Raw genomic sequence first — 22,031 nt, 5'->3', positions numbered from 1 at the left:
TCATTTAGGCCATGACATTGGGGATAATAAGGAGTGGTATGCTGGTGCCTAATCTTCATCTTCGTGCCTAAAAAATCTAGCAATTTAGCTCTGAATCCTGGCCCCTTATCTGAAAGTAGCTCTAATGGCACCCCAAACTTGCAACATATTTCACCATACACAAATTTTGCCACATCCTTTGCAGTGATCTGTTTTACTGCAATAGCCTCTTCCCATCTAGAGAGATAGTCCACTACAATCAAAATATAGATTTTGCCCCTGCTTGTGATAGGTAACGGGCCTATTGCATCAATCCCCCACTTTTCAAACACATCAAATGCCATAATGGTTTTTCGTAGCTCTGGCTTCAACACTCTCTTCCCAAATGCTTTTCACCTATTGCAAGACCTACACCAATGGTGAACATCCTTGTGTAAACTAGGCCATACATACCCCTCTTGCAAGATCTTATGCAAGGTGATCTTTAGAGCAAAATGTCTATCACGTACGCCTTCATGATTCTCTTCCAACACTCTATAAATCTCCTTCCGCCAAGGTACACATCTCAACTCGAGATCAGCCCCTTTCATGTATAAGACATCACCAATCAATTTGTACCTAGATGCTCTACGCACAAAACCATACTTCTTAGACTTTGGAATGTCCTTCGGAATGATTCCTGTTAGCAAAAACTCCTCTTCTTGAGCCAAACTGTCCCGGCCATGATAAAGAGGTAAATTGGTCCTCAACACAAATAGCTCCCCAATCACGCTTTGAGATGCTTCACGTGCCTCTATATTTAGAGCACGTTCAATGTGTCTGATGCTCCATGCTTCAAACTTTTTTAACAGGCCTTTAATTTTGAAACACATTTCCTTCAATGAGGTGTTCTTGCTCTTCCACACACGTCCCAATACTTGCTTCACAACTAATAAGGCATCGCCTTTTATGCTCAACCTTCTAGTCCCATGCTTCAAAAAAATGTGTAATCCAGCTTCCAAAGTTGCATATTCAGCCTCATTATTATTATGAGCATCCAATTTGAACTCTCTCTTGCATACTAGCTTCCCCTCTAGATCATAAAGTGCTATACTCCCTGAAGCCACATCATGGCTCTTCCTGCATGAGCCAACAAAGAACAAAAACATGTGCATTGTTGATCTCTGGAACTTCTTCAACTACTCTTCTCACCACCTCTTCCTTAACAAGAAGGGAATTCTCCTTGTCAGTCAACAAATCATCTAGGGTAGCTCTTGTACTGTCTTCCACTAAAAAAGAGAACTTAAACTCTTGCACCTCAATTACCCATTTCTTCACCACATTTGACATGTTAGTGCCATTAATTAGTTGTGGAAAAAAAACGTAACTCGTCAAGAAAACAAAAGGTCATGGTAGCAAGTAATGATGAAGTCCTTGCGACAAGCGAATATTACACTAGCCATCACTAGCTCTACTTCTGAGAATTTTCTCTCTGCTACCAACTTTACTCGGCTTGCACAATACACTGGTCTGATATAATGGTTGCCCTTCCCCTTTTGCAATATCATGGATCCAATGGCATCATCCCCTACTAATGGATTTACATAAAAAGTTTGCTCCCAATGAGGAGCTTGCATGGATGACAACCCCCCTAACACCTCTTTCACCTCTTGAAACACTTCTTCACATTTGTCATCCCATTGCAATGGATCATGCTTTGCCACTTGTTGTAATGGATAAAGGAGCTACGAAGACAATGAAATAAACCAGGCCATGTACTTCACTTTGTGTATAAAGGTTGGCAATTGGTTTGTACTCGTAGGTGATGGAAGAAGAATAATAGACTTAACCTTGTCTGGATCAGTCTCAATGCCAATTTCTAACACCATATTTCCCAATAACTTCCCCCTTGGATGTGCTAGATGACATTTCTTTGGATTTAGTTGTCCTCCACATTCATCATATCGAGCCAATACCATCTGCAGCTTCTCATGGTGTTCAACCCTATTGCTTAAAGCTTTAACACAACTACCCAATTTTCTCTCTCTTGATAGAAAGATGGTCCATTTGACAACCCAAATGGGAATACCTTGTAGCAATAGCAACCCCATGGCGTAATGAAAGTTGTCTTTGTTCGGTCTTTAAGAGAAATCTTCAATTGAAAATAGCCTGAAAAACCATCACAGACACTGTACCTCTCATAACCTACCACTAAATCCAAGATCTGATCGATGAATGGAAGAGGATATGGGTTCTCCTTAGTGGATGCATTTAAGGGTTTAAAATCTACACAAATCCTCCACTTCCCATCCTTCTTTGGGCTGACTAATACTGCACTCACCCATTCAGTGATCTCTAATGAGACTATGAACCCTGCCGTCAATAACTTGTCCACCTCTTCCCTCAAGGCTTCCATCTGCTCTTGACCCATCCTTCTTAACCTTTGTTGCATTGCCTTAGCACATTCTTTCATCTCTATATGCATCTCTTCTCCTTTGAACCCTCTAATCTTTTCATATGAAATAATGAACAAATCAGGAAAACTAGCTAGCATATGAAATTTTACAACACCCAACATTTTACATTTTGATGGTTTGCCAATCTAATCCGAAAGCCTGACACCCCAGTCACTGTAAGACCCATCTTCTCAACGCATGAGTGTGTTATGACACATATTTTGGCTCCACCATCCACATAACCTTGTCCCAGGTTTTTTGCTTTTGTGCCACACATCTACTATTGGGCAATTGTCCGGTAGCTCTTCTATTGCCAATACCTTTACTAAACCTTGTCCCAGGTTTTTTTCTTTTGTGCCACACATCTACTATTGGGCAATTGTCTGGTAGCTCTTCTATTGCCAAAGCCTTTACTAAACCTCTCTCTGGTTCTTTCTCCATTGGGTTAACCATCCTCCTCCACTGTTGCTATAGCTTAAGAACCATCTCTATAAGCTGCCCATAAGTAACATCTGCCTTCCTCCTTGTCAGATCCTCCTTCAAGTCATAGCAACAAGATATGGCTATGAATATTCTCGTCAACGGCTTTCCTTCTGGCCAGCGCTCTGTTCCTGCATTCCAAGTTCAAGGATTTCCAGGCTGGAAAGCAAAGATGTTGTTAATTCTTGAAGGCGATGAACTCTCCGATGTTGTTCTTGGAAATCGTGTTTTTCCGCCTCATCCTGTTGATACGGATAATGATAACGTGCTTATCACTGAAGGACCTATATTTGAAGATTGGAATGTTGCCTATACGGATTGGAAACGACGTGATAAAGCAGCTCGTCGGTATATTCTTTCTGCTCTTACTGATTCCTTTTTGCTTGATATGTATGAACTGCCTACTTCCCACGACGTATGGAAGTACCTTATTGCAAACTTTCAGAGAAATCTGTTACAAAAATACTTTATTTGAGAGGGTTGCTTAACAAGTTACAATATGAAGTTGGTACTGCCATGATGGGACACATTGAATCTTTCAAATCTATTATTAATCAACTTGCTGCTGCCGGTGATCCTATTCCACAAAAGCAACTGATTACACTTCTCCTTGATACGGTGAAGGACTCTTCTTATGATAACATTGTTACTATTCTCTCTAATAAAGATGGTCTTGATTTCGACCAAGCATGCATGTCTTTAATTGAATACTCTCAACGTCAAGAACGTAGGAATGCTGGTCATGATACAGCTATGATTTCACAAGAGGAAACTGAGTCACAACAGATGGAACATGCTTTCTATGCTCGAAGGAAACCGAAGAGGTGGCCGTCGCGGTAGTATTTTCTCTCGTCTCAAATTTCCTAATAAGTAATGTTCTTACTGCAACAGAAATGGCCATACTGAAGATGATTGTTGGGCACGTCAATATGATGAAGAACACAATATCACCACAAAACAACCACGTTTATCTAGAGACTCTTCTTCTTCTTCTTGTGAATATTGTGGACGATCTGATCATCCCACTCATATGTGCTATAAGCCTCGATTCGACACATATCGGAATAGAGTATATGCTATTGAACATCAAAACAACATTGTACCAGAAACAAGCTGCGTCCTATGTTCAGTTTCTCCAGAGAGAATACTTCATGTACGTGATGGATCACTTTTTATTGTTGATTCTGGTGCTACAGAAAATATGACATATCAGTCTAAGTGGCTCCATAACTATCATCCACTACCAGTTCAACGTGTTGTTTATCTTGTTGATGATACTACTTGTCAAGTAAAGGGTATTGGAGACTTATATCTTGGTACCTTATCTTCTTCCACTCGAATTTTGTGAGGAGTATTACATGTACCAGATCTTCAACGTAATCTTCTTTCAGTTGCTAAACTTGTTGATCTTGGTATGTTTGTTGGATTTGATCATACCAAATGCCAATTTAGAAAGATGGACAGACTATAGCCACTGCTCCTCAAAACGGTAATTTGTTTGAACTCTCTCTCAACGATGCTGTAGCAAATATTGTCACTGCTCCAGCTGATCATGATTGCAAAGTATGGCATCACCGTTTTGTTCATGATGATTTCTCAAAACTCCTTGATCTTCAACGTCGTGATCTTCTTCATGGCATGGATGTTAAAGCCCATCCCCATATTGGAATTTGTGAATTTTGTGCTCTTGGGAAACACAATCGTAAACACTTTCCTCTTTCAAATACAACTCATTCTCATGACATATTGGATCTTGTTCATACTGAAGAATTCCACAAGGCTGCGGAACTTCAAACTGGTCGTCGCCTTAAGAAGCTTCGTAGTGACAATGGAGGCGAATACGTTTTTCGAGAGTTTGTGAGTTACTGTGCTGACAATGGAATTCATCATGAAAACACTATTCCATATTCGCCTCAAGAGAACGGTGTTGCTGAACGAAAGAATCGCATTATTCTCAATGCTGTAAGTTGTATACTGATTCATTCTGGCTTATCTCGTGTTTTTTGGGCTGAAGCTACTTTGACAGCAGCATTTATTCAGAATCATCTTCCTACTACTGCACCCTCTGGTAAGATACCCATCACAGCATGGATAGGTGACATTCCTTCAGTATCTCATTTTCGAACCTTTGGATGTAATGCTTATATTCATGTTCCCAAAGAAACACGAACAAAGCTTGATGCTCCTGGTCTTAAAGTTATTTTTATTGGATATTCTGACACTTCCAAAGGCTACAAATTCTATGATCCTTCCTCCAAGAAAGTAATTGTGAATCGTGATGCTACTTTTAACGAACAGCTTATGGGAGGCTCATGGTCCATGGATGATTCTTATGATACTAAATCATTGCTTCAGGCTTTTCCATTTCTTTCAGAAGATGAAACTCTTCCTATAGAGCAACTTTCCTCTTCACAACCATCCATTCCAAATGTTGTCAATGATGATATTGATATTTTTGTTGATCTGCCTATTGATTTTGAACATGGCTCATGTCATGTTTATGATGACGATATTGCTGATAATGCTTTTTCTACTTCTGAAGATCCCGTTACTTATGATGAGCTATCTCTTCACCACAAAAGGATCAATGGCAAGAGGCTATGGAAGCAGAGTACGATTCTCTTATCTCTAAAGGTAGATGGATACTAACTGAATTACCTCCTGGTCGTACAGCTATTAAATGTAAGTGGGTGTATAAGACAAAAGTAAAAGTAGATGGATCTTTTGACAAGTTCAAGGCGCGTTTAGTTGCAAAAGGTTACTCCCAAGTAGCTGGTGTTGATTATCAAGAGACTTTTTCACCGGTTGTTCGCATTACAAGTGTTCGAGTTTTATTGGCATTTGCTGTTCAATTTGATTTAGAAGCTCATCAAATGGATGTGCGAACTGCTTTTCTTAATGGTGACTTGGAAGAGGAAATTTATATGGAACAACCAGAAGGGTTTGTTATTCCAGGTAAAGAAGACCTTGTTGCTCAACTCCATAAGGCACTATATGGTCTCAAACAAGTTTTCCGAGCCTGGTTTACAAAATTTGATCTTTTTCTTACCTCTAAAGGATTCATCTCTTGCTCGTCAGACCCCAACTTATACATAAAACGCCAAGGTAGCAGTTTTGTGATTCTTGCTCTTTATGTGGATGATACCATCCTTGTTTCCAATGATTTGGGATTTCTTCAGCAAGTGAAAAAGTTATTGTCTTCTGCATTTGATATGGTGGATCTTGAAGAGATTCACTCTTGTCTTGGCATTCAAATCCAACGGAACCGTACAAAAGGTATTTTATTCCTTCGACAATCAAAGTTTATTGCAGATACTATTCAAAAATTTGGTATGGAATCTGCACATTCATCCAACACACCTTGTCTTGCGATCTCTACAAAGCACACTTTTGACAGTGGCGGTCAACTTGTCACAAATCAACCTTATGCTAACTTGATTGGATATCTTCAGTTTGTTGGCATGAACACTCGTCCTGATATTCTGTTTGCTCCTAATTATCTTGGACAACATCTTGCATGTCCTTCTCTTAAGCATCGGTCTGTTGCAAAGCGTGTATTGAAATACTTGAAAGGCACTACAGATTTTTGTTTAGTCTATCGACGACAACTCACATCGGATTCTATGCAATCTCTGTCTCTTTTGGGTTACACAGATGCAGACTGCGCAAGCTCGTGAGTTGATTTGGCTTCGACAAATGCTGGTTGATATTGGTCACTCTCCTCTTTCTAGCATACCCTTGCGGTGTGACAACCAAAGTGCTATTAGTAGTGCAAAGGACTATGTTCAACATAATAAGTCAAAGCACATTGCTGTCCATTATCATTATGTCAGGTATGAAGTACGCAAAGGAACCATTATGGTTGAACACTGTCCAAGTGACTAGATGATTGCAGACATTTTGACCAAAGGCCTCAATGAGTCACGTTTCATCCTCTTGCGCTCGGAGCTTGGAGTTGCTTCGGCCTCACTCTTTCTAGATTAGCTTCTTTGCTATTGTAATAGCTTTGTACATATGACATTGTAATCTTTTAGGTACCATGCACTATGCACACTCCACATTTTCACATTGAGATATCTAAGTCACTTGAATATTTGTACATAGATGCACAATTCACTTTCACATCATCACCGCTGGTTCATATTTTCACATTCTATAAGGGCTTAGGTTTTTCCCTTGAACTCCTCAAGGGTTTTTTCATCCAAAGCTAGAGACCTTTGTTTGAGTGGGGGTGTTGGAGCTATATATGGATCACTCTACTGAACTTGGTCTCACTTATATATTTGTATCTTGTCCTCAATATGAATCAGTCTTTGGGAGCGTATATGGTGTGTCTCTTGTCTCATCTCTCTCTCTTTCTCTCTACATCTCAACATACAAATTAGTAGTTAGAGAAATTTATGGTATAAGGGATGCAGCTATCAAGAGTACTGCAATAGCAGATTGGAACCACTAACAAGAGTAGCCGATTGTGGACAAAGTACATGACTGTGGGAAAACCGGTTCAATAGGTGCATATTTTGAGGTCTTTATGATCTTGACATTGAAGGAAAAAATAACAATTATGTAAGAACCGGTGTAACCAACAGGGATCAATGATATTGTGGGAGCTTTGCATAGGAATATTCTTGGCTGATGAGCTGGAGTTCTTTTGCGATTGAATGCCCATGGTGATAGTTGTAGGAAACATAAGGTACTAGGTGGGAAGAGCCTTGCAATGTAGAGCTTAAACATGTTGCATTGGTACTGCAGATGGGTAGTACTGTATAGTACCTCTCTCCCTCTCTCTCTCTCTCTCTTTTTTTTTTGGGAAAACTTGCTCTTTATATTACAATAATTTACAATTTGCTGTCATACTGACAGCTTTTGTATGATCCATACCACTTTGTCTCTGAAGGCTTGATCTGTTAAAGAGAGAGCATCTTCCATCATCCTATCTCTAATGACAAACAAGGGAACTGTATGATTGACACTCTGGCCCGGATCAAATGTACATTGATTTCTCATATTCCATACAAACCATAAGAACCATACTCTGAAGGACTGTAGTGCAAACTCAAGTGCTCGATCTTCTGGGATTTGGAGCTTGAAAAAGTTCATCTGATACCTAGATATGGAGATCCCCCAAGCATCATACCACATCCATTTTGCCCACTTCCACCATTCCATAACAGGCTTGCATGACTATGCCAGAATATATGTCTAGTGGTTTCAGGACAAGAGCATCTGATGCATTTGCCAGAGGTAATACCCTTTTTCTTTAGATTCATGGCAGTGGCCAATACACCTGTGAGAGCTCTCCACAAAAAAAGCCTGAATTTAAACTGATTAGGAATCAACCATATATTTGCAAGAGTTTTTTACTACCAATATGCATCCTGATGAAGGGACCATTCCGAATTACATCTTACAAAAATATTTGGTTTTGGTAACAACAAAGCATAAAAGACAGAGGTGTTAGCGGTTCACCAATCAGCAGCCTGATTAGGAATGTTCCAATCCCGATGTCGTTCTTCCAGATTGAGAGCATCTCTACGAGGCAAGCCTTGAATCTGAGCACAAAGCTGATGCCAAGGTATTCTGAAGCCAAACCCTAGTCTATATTGGCGTCTGGCAATCGAAAAGAGTTTCAAGTCGAGGTTAGAATCAACCATCTTCTGAATTTGATTGAGACCTTTTTTGTGCATCGGCAGTGCAACCTTACCCAACAACCTGGCTGGTGGGGTTTTAAAAGCAAAGCTCCAGAACAAGCTCTCCCACCCCCCCCCCCCCCCCAATGAGTTCCCTGTATACCTAACCCTACCTTGCCAGACCAAAGCAGAGCATATCATCTTCCAAGAAGATATTAACATACTTGACACGTCATATCCTGTTTTAAGAGGAGCAGCTAAGAAAAATTTATCCCAGGCTGTCATATTCCAGATTCCATGGAAGTAAACAATGGATTTGTCAACCAGCTTCCACAAGCATAAATCCCAGTCGTTATCATAAGCCAGCATATGCTTGATAAGGGAGCCCCTCCTGGCCTGAGCATGGACCTGTAGATTCAAGATATTTAAGCCTCCCTGAGAGTATGGTACTACAGTTTTGCTCCAAGCAACCAAAGCATTGGAAGATCGAGAGGAGTTCCACAAAAACTTAACACTTGAATCATGGCCATGCATCAAAAATTGTTGAGATGTAGAGACAAAGAGAGAGAGACGAGACAAGAGACACACCATATACGCTCCCAAAGACTGATTCATATTGAGGACAAGATACAAATATATAGGTGAGACCAAGTTCAGTAGAGTGAGCCATATATAGCTCCAACACCCCCACTCAAACAAAGGTCTCTAGATTTGGATGAAAAAACCCTTGGGGAGTTCAAGGGAAAAACCCAAGCCCCTATACAATGTGAAATACGAACCAGCGGTGAGGATGTGAAAGTGAATTGTGCATCTATGTACAAATATTCAAGTGACTTAGATATCACAAGGTGCAATTGTGGAGTGTGCATAGTGCATGGTACCTAAAAGATTACAATGTCATATGTACAAAGCTATTACAATAGAAAAGAAGCTAATCTAGTGAGGCGGTCCGGGGCGAGCAACAAGAAGAGCAACCTCTAGACACCCTTCAAGGCTCCCGTGCTGCTCAATGGGGCTAGGGCACAACACAACACAAACCAAAACAACAAACCCCCAGCCAAATCCACCTAGTTTAAGAGCGAACTAGGACGCAAAAGAGGAGAATCGTTAGAGCAACCCACAAACAAGCAAGGAATTTACACTAACCCTAGCACCAATGGAATACTCTCACACACTAAAACACGAGAGAGAGAGAGAGAGAGAGAGAGAGAGAGAGAGAGAGAGAGAGAGAGAGAGAGAGAGAGAGAGAGAGAGATGGTGCTCGGGCTGCTTTGAAGTGTATCGTTAATGATCAAGCAAACATAAATATATATATGTAAGAAAGAGAGAAAAAGGGGGAGAGGGTGCTTGTTGCATTAATACCTTCTTACAAATCTGTCATGACAAATCAAAGTGAGATTAGTATTTGTTCAACATAGCTTGCGTAAATTTCACCACAACGCATCACAAGAAAAAACCACCCCAATCACTGTCTTAAGGCCAGGGAAGTCCTCTCCACCCTGTCGCCCTCTTACAGTATGTGGGATTTATGGCTAGATTGATGACAACACCAGAGACAAGCTATCAAGAACTTAACAAAAAACACCAAGACACTTACGCATCATTGTTGTCCATTACTTCACGTTGGAAGGGAGACAAAGTATCCAAGCTTAGTCCAAATCCACCCTCCTTGATTCAGCAAATGTTGGGCTTACACTAGTAGGAGAAATGATAGATTTCCTACTCTCAATTGAATGATCACTCTCTCTCTTACAATGGCATAGAGTTCCCTTGCTAATCCCCTATTACAACACATGCACATGCATAAGACAATGAGCTACCACTCAAGAGCTCCTTCTAGAGCGGTTGAGATTGGCTTCTCAAGCTATAGCATAGTGCTCTTGCTTATGGCTCCCCCTTTTGTGCTAGCTACACCCTCCTTTTATAGCAATTTTGAAGGCTAGGGTTACTCCTCTAACCATGGTTGGGTTAGATTTTCAGCCATTTATCTAATTTCTTTTGCTTGGAATTATCAAGAAGTTGGTGGGGAAAGAGAGAGGAGAGAAATGGAGGTGATAGGACTTTTCATAGTGGGTTAGTGTTAGTAGAGTTAGTATTAATTTACAAATGGAATTGGATATTTACAATGGGAGTATCCATGTAGGATACAAATAAGGAAGAAAAACTCTTAAGAGGTAAGAAAAGGTGGATTTCTTACAAGGTTGATGCTCCAAGTGTCTTGAGTAGGGCCAATTTTGATGCTTGTTGACGGTCCACTAGCTTTGACGGTACATTTTTTCTCCACTCTTGACCTTCCTTGAGAGACAAGGTAATTGAAGCTGAGTAATCAACCACCATGATGCTGTCTTTTAAGAGAAGAGGCTGAATTTTGTGGTTTTTTTGATAGATATGGGTAAATTGGAGGAGGAAAAATGAGACTAGATGGTCAATTTTGGAATGGAATTGTGTGTGGGAGGTATGAGTTCACCATGGTTTCTCTTATTCTTCAAGGTTGAGGAGAAGGTGAGTAGGGTGCAGAGAGGAGTGGTGAGAGAGGTGGGGATGATGAGTGGAGAAGTGTGTGTGAAAGAGGAAAATGATAAAGTGGAAGAGAGAGTGTGGCTGCATAGCATGGGAAAACTGGGGTCCACTAATAAAATCATAGCTCACAGCTCGTAGCTCAAAAAAATATGAAAAAATTTGAGGCAAAAGTTCAGCCCACGAGCTACAACTTTTGTTTGTATCACCTTTTCAAATTCGGAGAGCAAGTGAACTTTAAAAACTCAGCAAAACCGACCGTTTTTTTCCACTGCACAAGGTCCTTGTGGGGTCTTTCTTTGGATGATTCTTTTGAATACCTCGAAGAGTGAGCCCTTCATATTGCATGTATGCATGCCACCTACCCTTGGCCTTATTTGGTAGGTCTATAATTGAAGATATTGTTGAGATTATGATATAAGTGAATAGTACAACTAAGAAAATCAAATATTGAGGGGTCTAAAAAATATGTACATGTCAAATATAAATAATATAAGTGGAAAAAATATAAAGGGGTCAAAAGAAATCTCTCTCATTATGAGGCTACCATAAAAAGATAAATATTTTTGGTGTTCTAATTTTTTAGAAAAAAAAACAAAATAGATGTAGGAAGGGAAAAATCACAATAGTGAAAAAATATACACATAAATAAAACTAGTTTTTTTGGATTCTTGTTGGGGTGGATTTACACCAAATATAAGAGAAGCTTACATGAAAATATTTCTATATGGAATAAAGAGTATGAAAAATGGTAAGAAAAATTGTGGTAATGGTGAGGCAATGTACAGAGCATAAATAACACACACCTAGGTAGAAATATTTAAATAAATACCAAAATAATTATGAAAAAATCTTTTATTTAGGCCCTATATACAAAGAAATATTTACATACGCATGGGCCATAATATACTTATATTTTTTATATTTTTTATTTTTTGGGCTCAACTAGCTCAATGACTAGCTAATTGAGGGTTTTTTAAGAAGATATGGGAAAAGTCCCGTGACTCACGCACGCCTATGTACAGTGAAATGGTAGGGATAGCCATAGTGTTTGGGTGATTTTGGTAGGGTGAGGTAACTCACTGTGGCAATTACAAAGAGCCGAAAAACGGCTATCATTAGCCCTCCCCATGGATGATGGTATATTCATGTACCATCATAGAGCATCTTTTCCAGAGAGAGTGCTTCAGAGTCCTTGACGAGATTTTTATTGTTTGGCCCCTTAGAATTTTGGCTAGAGTTACATTCATGCTTCATGGAACAATACTTACATGGGATAGTTGCCTTTTGCTGTGGTAGATCCTTTGGTAGAAGGCGACTCAAGTAAAGCTTCAAGCGATAGCCGTTTACCTTCCTGGAGTGCTCTTTCCCATTCAAGTCCATAAGCTGATAGTAACTAGAATTGAAAGCCTTCTTGACTATGTATGGCCCTTGCCATCTAGTTTCAAACTTGGCATCAAAACGATTGTCAAGTCGATTGTCATACCTTAGCACAAGCTCTCCTTCCTTGATGCCTTTGTCCTTCAGTTTCTTGTCGTGCGTTTCTTTCGTTTGTGTGGCTTTCCTCTTGTAGCACTCATATGCTGCTTCTCTTTTCCACTCAAGCTCCACTAACATAAGAAGTCGATCCATCCATACCTCTTGATCATCTTTTGCTCCTTTGCCATGAAGTCGCATTGTTGGAATGTTGAGCTCGATAGGTTGCAAAGCCTCTTGACCATAGACCAAGTGAAATGGTGTGAACTCCGTGGCTTCCCTATATGTGGTTCGATATGCCCACAAGGCACCATCCAAGAAGTCATCCCATAATTTTGTCTTGTTTTGCACCATCTTTCTAATGATTCCTGCAATGACACCATTAGCCTTCTCCACCAAACCATTTGATTGTGGGTAGTATGGTGTGCTATGACGATGTAGAATGTGAAGCTCTTCACAAACTTCTGTGAGCAAGCCCTTCCTAAACCCTGGACCATTATCAGAAACAATCTCCAAAGGTGTGCCAAATCTGCAACAAATGTGATTGTACACAAACTTGCTAACTGTCCTCTCATTCACTCTTGCCACACTTTGTGCTTCCACCCACCTAGTCATATAGTCTACAGCCACTAGAATGTAGAGTTTACCATTTTTTGTCCTAGGCAGAGGACCCATAGCATCAATGCCCCACTTTTCAAAGGGTCCATTTGCAAGCACGATTTTCCTTGGACCATAAACCAATCTTCTATTCCCATTTACCTGACAATTGTGACAACTTTTACACCAATGTTGGACATCCACATGCAGACTTGGCCAAACATACCCCGCAAGCAAAATCTTCTTCACAGTTAATTCTTGGGCAAAATGACCACCACATGCTTCTTCATGCAAACCTTTTAGAATGGCTGGAATTTCCTCAATAGTTGGTACTCTTCTGCATACTTGATCCCTCCCTCTTTGATAGAGGGAGCCTTCTAGGAAGAGATATGCGCTTGCCTTCTTCATGAGTCTCCTCTTCTGAGCCTTCGTGAAGTCTTATGGAAACTCGCCCTCCAAAATGTAGCTAATAATGGGAGTCAATGACTCCAATCCCTGGTATCTCGGTTGCTTGACAGTTGCTGCCACCATGATGACCTGCACTTCTTTCTCAACACATGTAACTACTTGCTGTGCAAGTAAATCGGCATCTTCATTCTGTTTCCTAGGAATATGATATAGTTGCACTTCTTCAAATTGATTAAACAATCTACGAATGGCATGAAATTTTGTCCATAAGCTTTCATTCTTGCATGCCCAAATGCCTAAAATCTGTTTAACAATGAGAAGTGCATCTCCCTTTACCATGAGGCGCTGTATCCCTTGGCCAATGCACATCTTCAAACCATGAATTAGTGTGTCGTATTCTGCTTCATTGTTGCTAGCTGAACTTGGTAGATTGAACTTCTCTTTCATGACCACCTCTCCACTTGGGTTGAGCAACACTAGCCCTCCCCCTGCTTTCCCTGTGGCTCGTCGAAAAGCTCCATCAAAGAATAAGGTAAAAGCATTGGGAATACTTTTTGGTGGTGGCAATGGTAGGGTCTTTACTTGAGGCACCTTAATTTCCTTCTCATGTACCCTATAAGTGAGAATCCCTACCAATTGTGCACGCACACTATCTTCTACCATGAAAGAGTATTGAAACTCTTGCAACTCCATAATCCACTTTGAGATCCTAGTACTAAGATTCATTTGAGATGACACCCAAGGGAACAAATTCTCTGCGGTGAGGATTACAAAAGGTTTTGGGAGCAAGTAGGATCTAAACTTCCTTATCGCAAACATGAGAGAAAGCATCATGAGTTCTGCTTCTGTGTAGTCTCTCTCCAAAGCATTCATGACCCTACTAGCAAAGTAGATGGGTCACATCCTTGTACTGTGGGGATCTTGTTGTAGCAACACAGCACCAATTGTTTCCCTTCCAACACTAGAGCTAACAAAGAATGTGTACTCCCAACAAGGAGGCATGAGTGTTGGTAGCTTTGACAAAATGACTTTAATGTTACAAAAATACTCTTCAAGCTCATCAGACCATGTAAATTCTACTTGTTGTGTCAACTTTTGCAAAGGATGAAGCACCTCCGAAGCTAAGTGAATGAAGCGTGACATATACTTCACCTTCTGCATGAAAGAGATGACCTCCTTAAGACTCTTCGGTGATGGGAGCTCAATAAGAGCCTTTGCCTTTGAAGGATCCACCTCAATGCCTTTACAGGAAACCTTGTGACCGAGCAAGATCACTTCATCCTCACCTATGTGGCACTTGTCAGGGTTGAGTTGACCTCCCATGTCGTAGAGCTTCTTTAAACCTTCTTCTACCCTTTGTAGATGCAATGATTTTGAGCTATAAATACAAAAATCATCAATGAACACCCTAATTGACTTTCCAAAGAATGCCATAAACACCATGTTCATGAAACGTTGGAATGTTGCAGGAGCATTTGTCAGACCAAATGGCATGACTTTAAAAGCATAACAACCCCAAGGAGTGATAAAGGTTGTTTTCAATTGATCCTCCAATGCAATCCCTATTTGAAAGTAACCTGAGTAGCCATCACACACAGTGTACTTCTCATGACCAGCTACCTCATTTAGTATCTCATCCTGGAATGGGAGGGGAAAGTGATCTCTCTTTGTTGCCTCATTGAGGGGACGGTAATCCACACACACCCTCCACTTGCCATTTTTCTTAGGAGTGACAACAACAGGAGAGACCCACTCTGAATTCTCCACTGGATAAATGAAACCTGCTGCTAGAAGCTTTCTTACCTCCTTGAGTAGAGCCTGCTCCTTAATGACTCCTAGCCTTCGTAGCTTTTGAGCCTTAGGTGTGGCCTCTGGCTTCAACTCAATCTTGTGTTGAACAACATCTACTCCACGCACATCGGTGTAGTCTTTAGCAAAAAGCCTAGGAAGCTTCCTTAGCACACATTTGAACTCCTCTCTTTCATCCTTTGTAAGTGTTGTAGATAGCATACCTTCTAGCATTCTTTCATCTTCCACTTTTTGTTTCTCTTGAGGACCTACCTCCTCCAAGCCTTGACAAGAGGTCTCTTGGTTGCTTGGCTTAAACCTTACCCCCATGACTTCGATGGAAGACTCCTCTTCAGTAATGCTGCCGCTACTTTCTTCTTCTGAAGTGCTATCGGTCCAACCTTCTTCCGTCTCACTTTGAGATGATTCTTCATGGAGCTCCTCTTGGCGTTGCTCCTTCATGTCAAAGACAACCTTCTTATGATTTTCATTCCTGCAAATTAATTTCCCACTCTCCCAATCCTGCAAAGCTCGCATTTTCATTAGCCATGGTCTTCCTAGGATAAATGGATAACCACTTCCCTTGGTCGACATAACATAAAAATCCACCGCTTTCTTAATGCCAAAGGCCTCTACAAAGACATTTTTACAAATGCCTACACACCTAGCCTTGCTATTGTTTTCCATCTTGACTTTGATTTCAGGTGTCTCATGGATGTGCATGCCTAGTCTTTGCATGAGTCCCTCTGTCATGATGCAAATTTGTGCACCCCCATCCACTAGACCTTTCCTAACCAATCTTCCTTTGATGTAACAGTCTAGCACCGGTGTAATGTCCTCATTCATTTCAGCTTGTGTAATTTTTACAACAGGCACACTCTCTTTTACCTTTCTCCTAGTGCTAACTGCCCTTGTTAAATCCCTCCTTACTTGTGGACATAATGCAAGAAATTGAGGCCATGAAATATCAGGACCCTTACCTCTCATGTCTTGCAACAAGTTGTACGAAGCCATACCATGTCCAAGAGGGAAGTCTTGGAGGTTGATACGATGTCGAGTCTTCTTGGTTTCCTTGGTCTCCTTTACCTTTTTGCCTTGTCCATGTTCACTCTGTGATGTGACTCCTTTCTCTTTACCTTTCCCTCGGCCACGCTTAATGCCATTGGCTTCCATGTCAACCTCATTCGAATTTGTCATTTCTACCACATGCACATTTGGATCTGGCAAAGGTGGAACTCCTTCTACCCCTTGTGGAGGTGGTCTTGGTCCATTTGGCCTTTGTAGAAGCCTTGGTTATTGACCAGCTCCTTCTCCTACATTCATCACTGGGTAATTCAAGTTAGGTCTCCCTGGCTCTCCACGGGGCCAAGGACAATTATACATCCCATGTCCAGACTCTCCGCAATTCCAACATTGCAAGACTCTCCTAGGTCGTGGATCTCACTCTTCAGACTTCTTTGCTTGTCCCTTTGGACCTACAGCTTGTGCAAGGTGAATTGACAGGCTGCTTAAAGATTCGTTTAACTTCTCAATTACTTCCGTCGTTACCTCAGGAAGCTCTATCGATGTTGATGCTTGTGACTTACCTTTGGGTCTAAGACCTTCTATTGGAACCTCTCCCCTTAAGCACTTGAGTTTCCTATATTTCTCAGCAGCCCTAGTTTCAGCTGCATCAAAGGTAGCAGGTGCACCCGCCTCAACTTTTACCTTAAGGTCAGGAAAGAGTCCGGCTATGAACCTCTCCTTCTTTAGAAATTCTGCACCATCACCAGGGTTAGCAACATTTCGTATCCATAGAGCCCAACGACGTAGAAACTCTTGCTTGTACAAGTAGTAGTCATCTAAGTCTTTTTGCTTATGAGAAACAATGTCTTGCCATAATTTTTGAGTGTTTTGGGGATCAAAGAAGTATTTCTTGAAACGATTCAAAACTTCTGTGTAATTCCCCTTAACTTCCTCAGGCAAAGAGTCAAACCAAGTGCTAGCATCTTTCCTAAGGACCACCTCAAACATTTCTACACGTTCTTGATCAGTTATTATCCTCTTGATACGGCAAGACATCTTGAAATTCGCTAAAAATAATTGTGCATCCTCTCCAGGCTCTCCAAAGAAAAGAGGATACCCAGACATTTGGCGTTGGCTTTCCATTGAATTGATTTCAAAGTGACACCCGTTTTTGTTTTTCTTTCTTAAAAAGATTTACACAATAATGTTTTCTAGCTTGCAATCTATTTTACAACAAAATAAAGATATTCACATCAAACGACCTATGATAATCAATAAGAGGTAGGATGACAGGGTTTGGTGATGCGAGAATTTATCCTACTCTTTGGGCACCAAACATGAACACCATACGTTGTTGAAAATGGATTTTCCTACTAATTGCAATGTTTATTCTAATGTGTGGAGTGAAATGGAAAGGAAAAACCTCTATTCCTGGGCCATTATCCATGGGCTATGCATGACCTAATGCTTAAAACAAAACAAAAATATAGACGTCCAAACTAAGGTCGTACCTAATGAGAGGCAAAATAAAAGGATTTACTGAAGCGTTTATCTCGGCCAACCTAAGAGGACCTAAAATTCTACAAATGACACGTTGAAATTGCAAGTTAGTACTAACAATTATGTGTATCTTTTGCCTTGCAATGGGAATGAAGGGATCATACAAATTTTCGTGATTCATGCAAACTACTTGACTATGCTAAAGGTTGATTCTACACAAAACGACACAAGCCGTCCTCAGTGGGGGCACCAATTTGGGACGGTCCGGGGCGGGCAACAAGAAGAGCAACCTCTAGACACCCTTCAAGGCTCCCGTGCTGCTCAATGGGGCTGGGGCACAACACAACACAAACCAAAACAACAAACCCCCAGCCAAATCCCAACTACACAAGGGGCACCACCTAGTTTAAGAGCGAACTAGGACGCAAAAGAGGAGAATCGTGAGAGCAACACACAAACAAGCAAGGAATTTACACTAACCCTAACACCAATGGAATACTCTCACACACTAAAACAGGAGAGAGAGAGAGAGAGAGAGAGAGAGAGAGAGAGAGAGATGGTGCTCGGGCTGCTTTGAAGTGTATCGTTAATGATCAAGCAAACATAAATATATATATGTAAGAAAGAGAGAAAAAGGGGGAGAGGGTGCTTGTTGCATTAATACCTTCCTACAAATCTGTCATGACAAATCAAAGTGAGATTAGTATTTGTTCAACATATCTTGCGTAAATTTCACCACAATGCATCACAAGAAAAAACCACCCCAATCACTGTCTTAAGGCCAGGGGAGTCCTCTCCACCCTGTCGCCCTCTTACAGTATGTGGGATTTATGGCTAGATTGATGACAACACCAGAGACAAGCTATCAAGAACTTAACAAAAAACACCAAGACACTTACGCATCATTGTTGTCCATTACTTCACGTTGGAAGGGAGACAAAGTATCCAAGCTTAGTCCAAATCCACCCTCCTTGATTCAGCAAATGTTGGGCTTACACTAGTAGGAGAAATGATAGATTTCCTACTCTCAATTGAATGATCACTCTCTCTCTTACAATGGCATAGAGTTCCCTTGCTAATCCCCTATTACAACACATGCACATGCATAAGACAATGAGCTACCACTCAAGAGCTCCTTCTAGAGCGGTTGAGATTGGCTTCTCAAGCTATAGCAAAGTGCTCTTGCTTATGGCGCCCCCCTTTTGTGCTAGCTACACCCTCCTTTTATAGCAATTTTGAAGGCTAGGGTTACTCCTCTAACCATGGTTGGGTTAGATTTTCAGCCATTTATCTAATTTCTTTTGCTTAGAATTATCAAGAAGTTGGTGGGGAAAGAGAGAGGAGAGAAATGGAGGTGATGGGACTTTTCATAGTGGGTTAGTGTTAGTAGAGTTAGTATTAATTTACAAATGGAATTGGATATTTACAATGGGAGTATCCATGTAGGATACAAATAAGGAAGAAAAACTCTTAAGAGGTAAGAAAAGGTGGATTTCTTACAAGGTTGATGCTCCAAATGTCTTGAGTAGGGCGAATTTTGACGCTTGTTGACGGTCCACTAGCTTTGACGGTACATTTTTTCTCCACTCTTGACCTTCCTTGAGAGACAAGGTAATTGAAGCTGAGTAATCAACCACCATGATGCTGTCTTTTAAGAGAAGAGGCTGAATTTTGTGGTTTTTTTGATAGATATGGGTAAATTGGAGGAGGAAAAATGAGACTAGGTGGTCAATTTTGGAATGGAATTGTGTGTGGGAGGTATGAGTTCACCATGGTTTCTCTTATTCTTCAAGGTTGAGGAGAAGGTGAGTAGGGTGCAGAGAGGAGTGGTGAGAGAGGTGGGGATGATGAGTGGAGAAGTGTGTGTGAAAGAGGAAAATGATAAAGTGGAAGAGAGAGTGTGGCTGCATAGCATGGGAAAACTGGGGTCCACTAATAAAATCATAGCTCACAGCTCGTAGCTCAAAAAAATATGAAAAAATTTGAGGCAAAAGTTTAGCCCACGAGCTACAACTTTTGTTTGTATCACCTTTTCAAATTCGGAGAGCAAGTGAACTTTAAAAATTCAGCAAAACCGACCGTTTTTTTCCACTGCACAAGGTCCTTGTGGGGTCCTTCTTTGAATGATTCTTTTGAATACCTCCAAGAGTGAGCCCTCCATAGTGCATGTATGCATGCCACCTACCCTTGACCTTATTTGGTAGGTCTATAATTGAAGATATTGTTGAGATTATGATATAAGTGAATAGTACAACTAAGAAAATCAAATATTGAGGGGTCTAAAAAATATGTACATGTCAAATATAAATAATATAAGTGGAAAAAAATATAAAGGGGTCAAAAGAAATCTCTCTTATTATGAGGCTACCATAAAAAGATAAATATTTTTGGTGTTCTAAGTTTTTAGAAAAAAAAACAAAATAGATGTAGGAAGGGAAAAATCACAATAGTGAAAAAATATACACATAAATAAAACTAGTTTTTTTGGATTCTTATTGGGGTGGATTTACACCAAATATAAGAGAAGCTTACATGAAAATATTTCTATATGGAATAAAGAGTATGAAAAATGGTAAGAAAAATTGTGGTAATGGTGAGGCAATGTACAGAGCATAAATAACACACACCTAGGTAGAAATATTTAAATAAATACCAAAATAATTATGAAAAAATCTTTTATTTAGGCCCTATATACAAAGAAATATTTACATACGCATGGGCCATAATATACTTATATTTTTTATTTTTTTTATTTTTTTGGCTCAACTAGCCCAATGACTAGCTAATTGAGGGTTTTTTAAGAAGATATGGAAAAAGTCCCGTGACTCACGCACGCCTATGTACATTGAAATGGTAGGGATAGCCATAGTGTTTGGGTGATTTTGGTAGGGTGAGGTAACTCACTGTGGCAATTACAAAGAGCCGAAAAACGGCTATCACTAGAAAGAGTGAGGCTGAAGCAACTCCAAGCTCCGAGCGCAAGAGGATGAAACGTGACTCATTGAGGCCTTTGGTCAAAATGTTTGCAATCATCTGGTCACTTGGACAGTGTTCAACCATAATGGTTCCCTTGCGTACTTCATACCTGACATAATGATAATGGACAGCAATGTGCTTTGACTTATTATGTTGAACATAGTCTTTTGCAAGAGTAATAGCACTTTGGTTGTCACACCGCAAGGGTGCGCTAGAAAGAGGAGAGTGACCAATATCAACCAGCATTTGTCGAAGCCAAATCAACTCACGAGCTGCAAGTGATGCCGCAACATATTCTGACTCAGTCGTAGAAACTGCAACACAACGTTGTTTCTTGCTGGTCCAAGAAACAAGACAACCATTTATAAAGAAGCAATTTCCACTAGTGGATCGCATAGATAAATGTGAGCTTGCCCAGTCTGCAGCTATGTAACCCAAAAGAGAAAGAGATTGCATAGAATCCGATGTGAGTTGTCGTCGATAGACTAAACCAAAATCTGTAGTGCCTTTCAAGTATTTCAATACACGCTTTGCAGCAGACCAATGCTTAAGAGAAGGACATGCAAGATGTTGTCCAAGATAGTTAGTAGCAAACAGAATATCAGGACGAGTGTTCATGCCAACAAACTGAAGACATCCAATCAAGTTAGCATAAGGTTGATTTATGACAACTAGACCGCCATTGTCAGAAGTATTCTTCGTAGAGCTCGCAAGACAAGGTGTGTTGGCTGAATGTGCAAATTCCATACCAAATTTTTGAATAGTATCTGCAATAAACTTTGACTGTTGAAGGAATAAAATACCTTTTGTACGGTTCCGTTGGATTTGAATGCCAAGACAAGAGTGAATCTCTCCAAGATCCACCATATCGAATGCAGAAGACAATAACTTTTTCACTTGCTGAAGAAATCCCAAATCATTGGAAACAAGGATGGTATCATCCACATAAAGAGCAAGAATCACAAAACTGCTACCTTGGCGTTTTATGTATAAGTTGGGGTCTGACGAGCAAGAGATGAATCCTTTAGAGGTGAGAAAAAGATCAAATTTTGTATACCAGGCTCGTGAAGCTTGTTTAAGACCATATAGTGCCTTATGGAGTTGAGCAACAAGGTCTTCTTTACCTGGAATAACAAACCCTTCTAGTTGTTCCATATAAATTTCCTCTTCCAAGTCACCATTAAGAAAAGCAGTTCGCACATCCATTTGATGAGCTTCTAAATCAAATTGAACAGCAAAT

Source organism: Adiantum capillus-veneris, chromosome 21, assembly GCF_014529385.1.
Source record: "Adiantum capillus-veneris isolate H3 chromosome 21, ASM1452938v2, whole genome shotgun sequence".
In the NCBI taxonomy this organism is placed as follows: Eukaryota; Viridiplantae; Streptophyta; class Polypodiopsida; order Polypodiales; family Pteridaceae; genus Adiantum; species Adiantum capillus-veneris.
Note: the sequence above shows the minus strand (reverse complement) of the source record.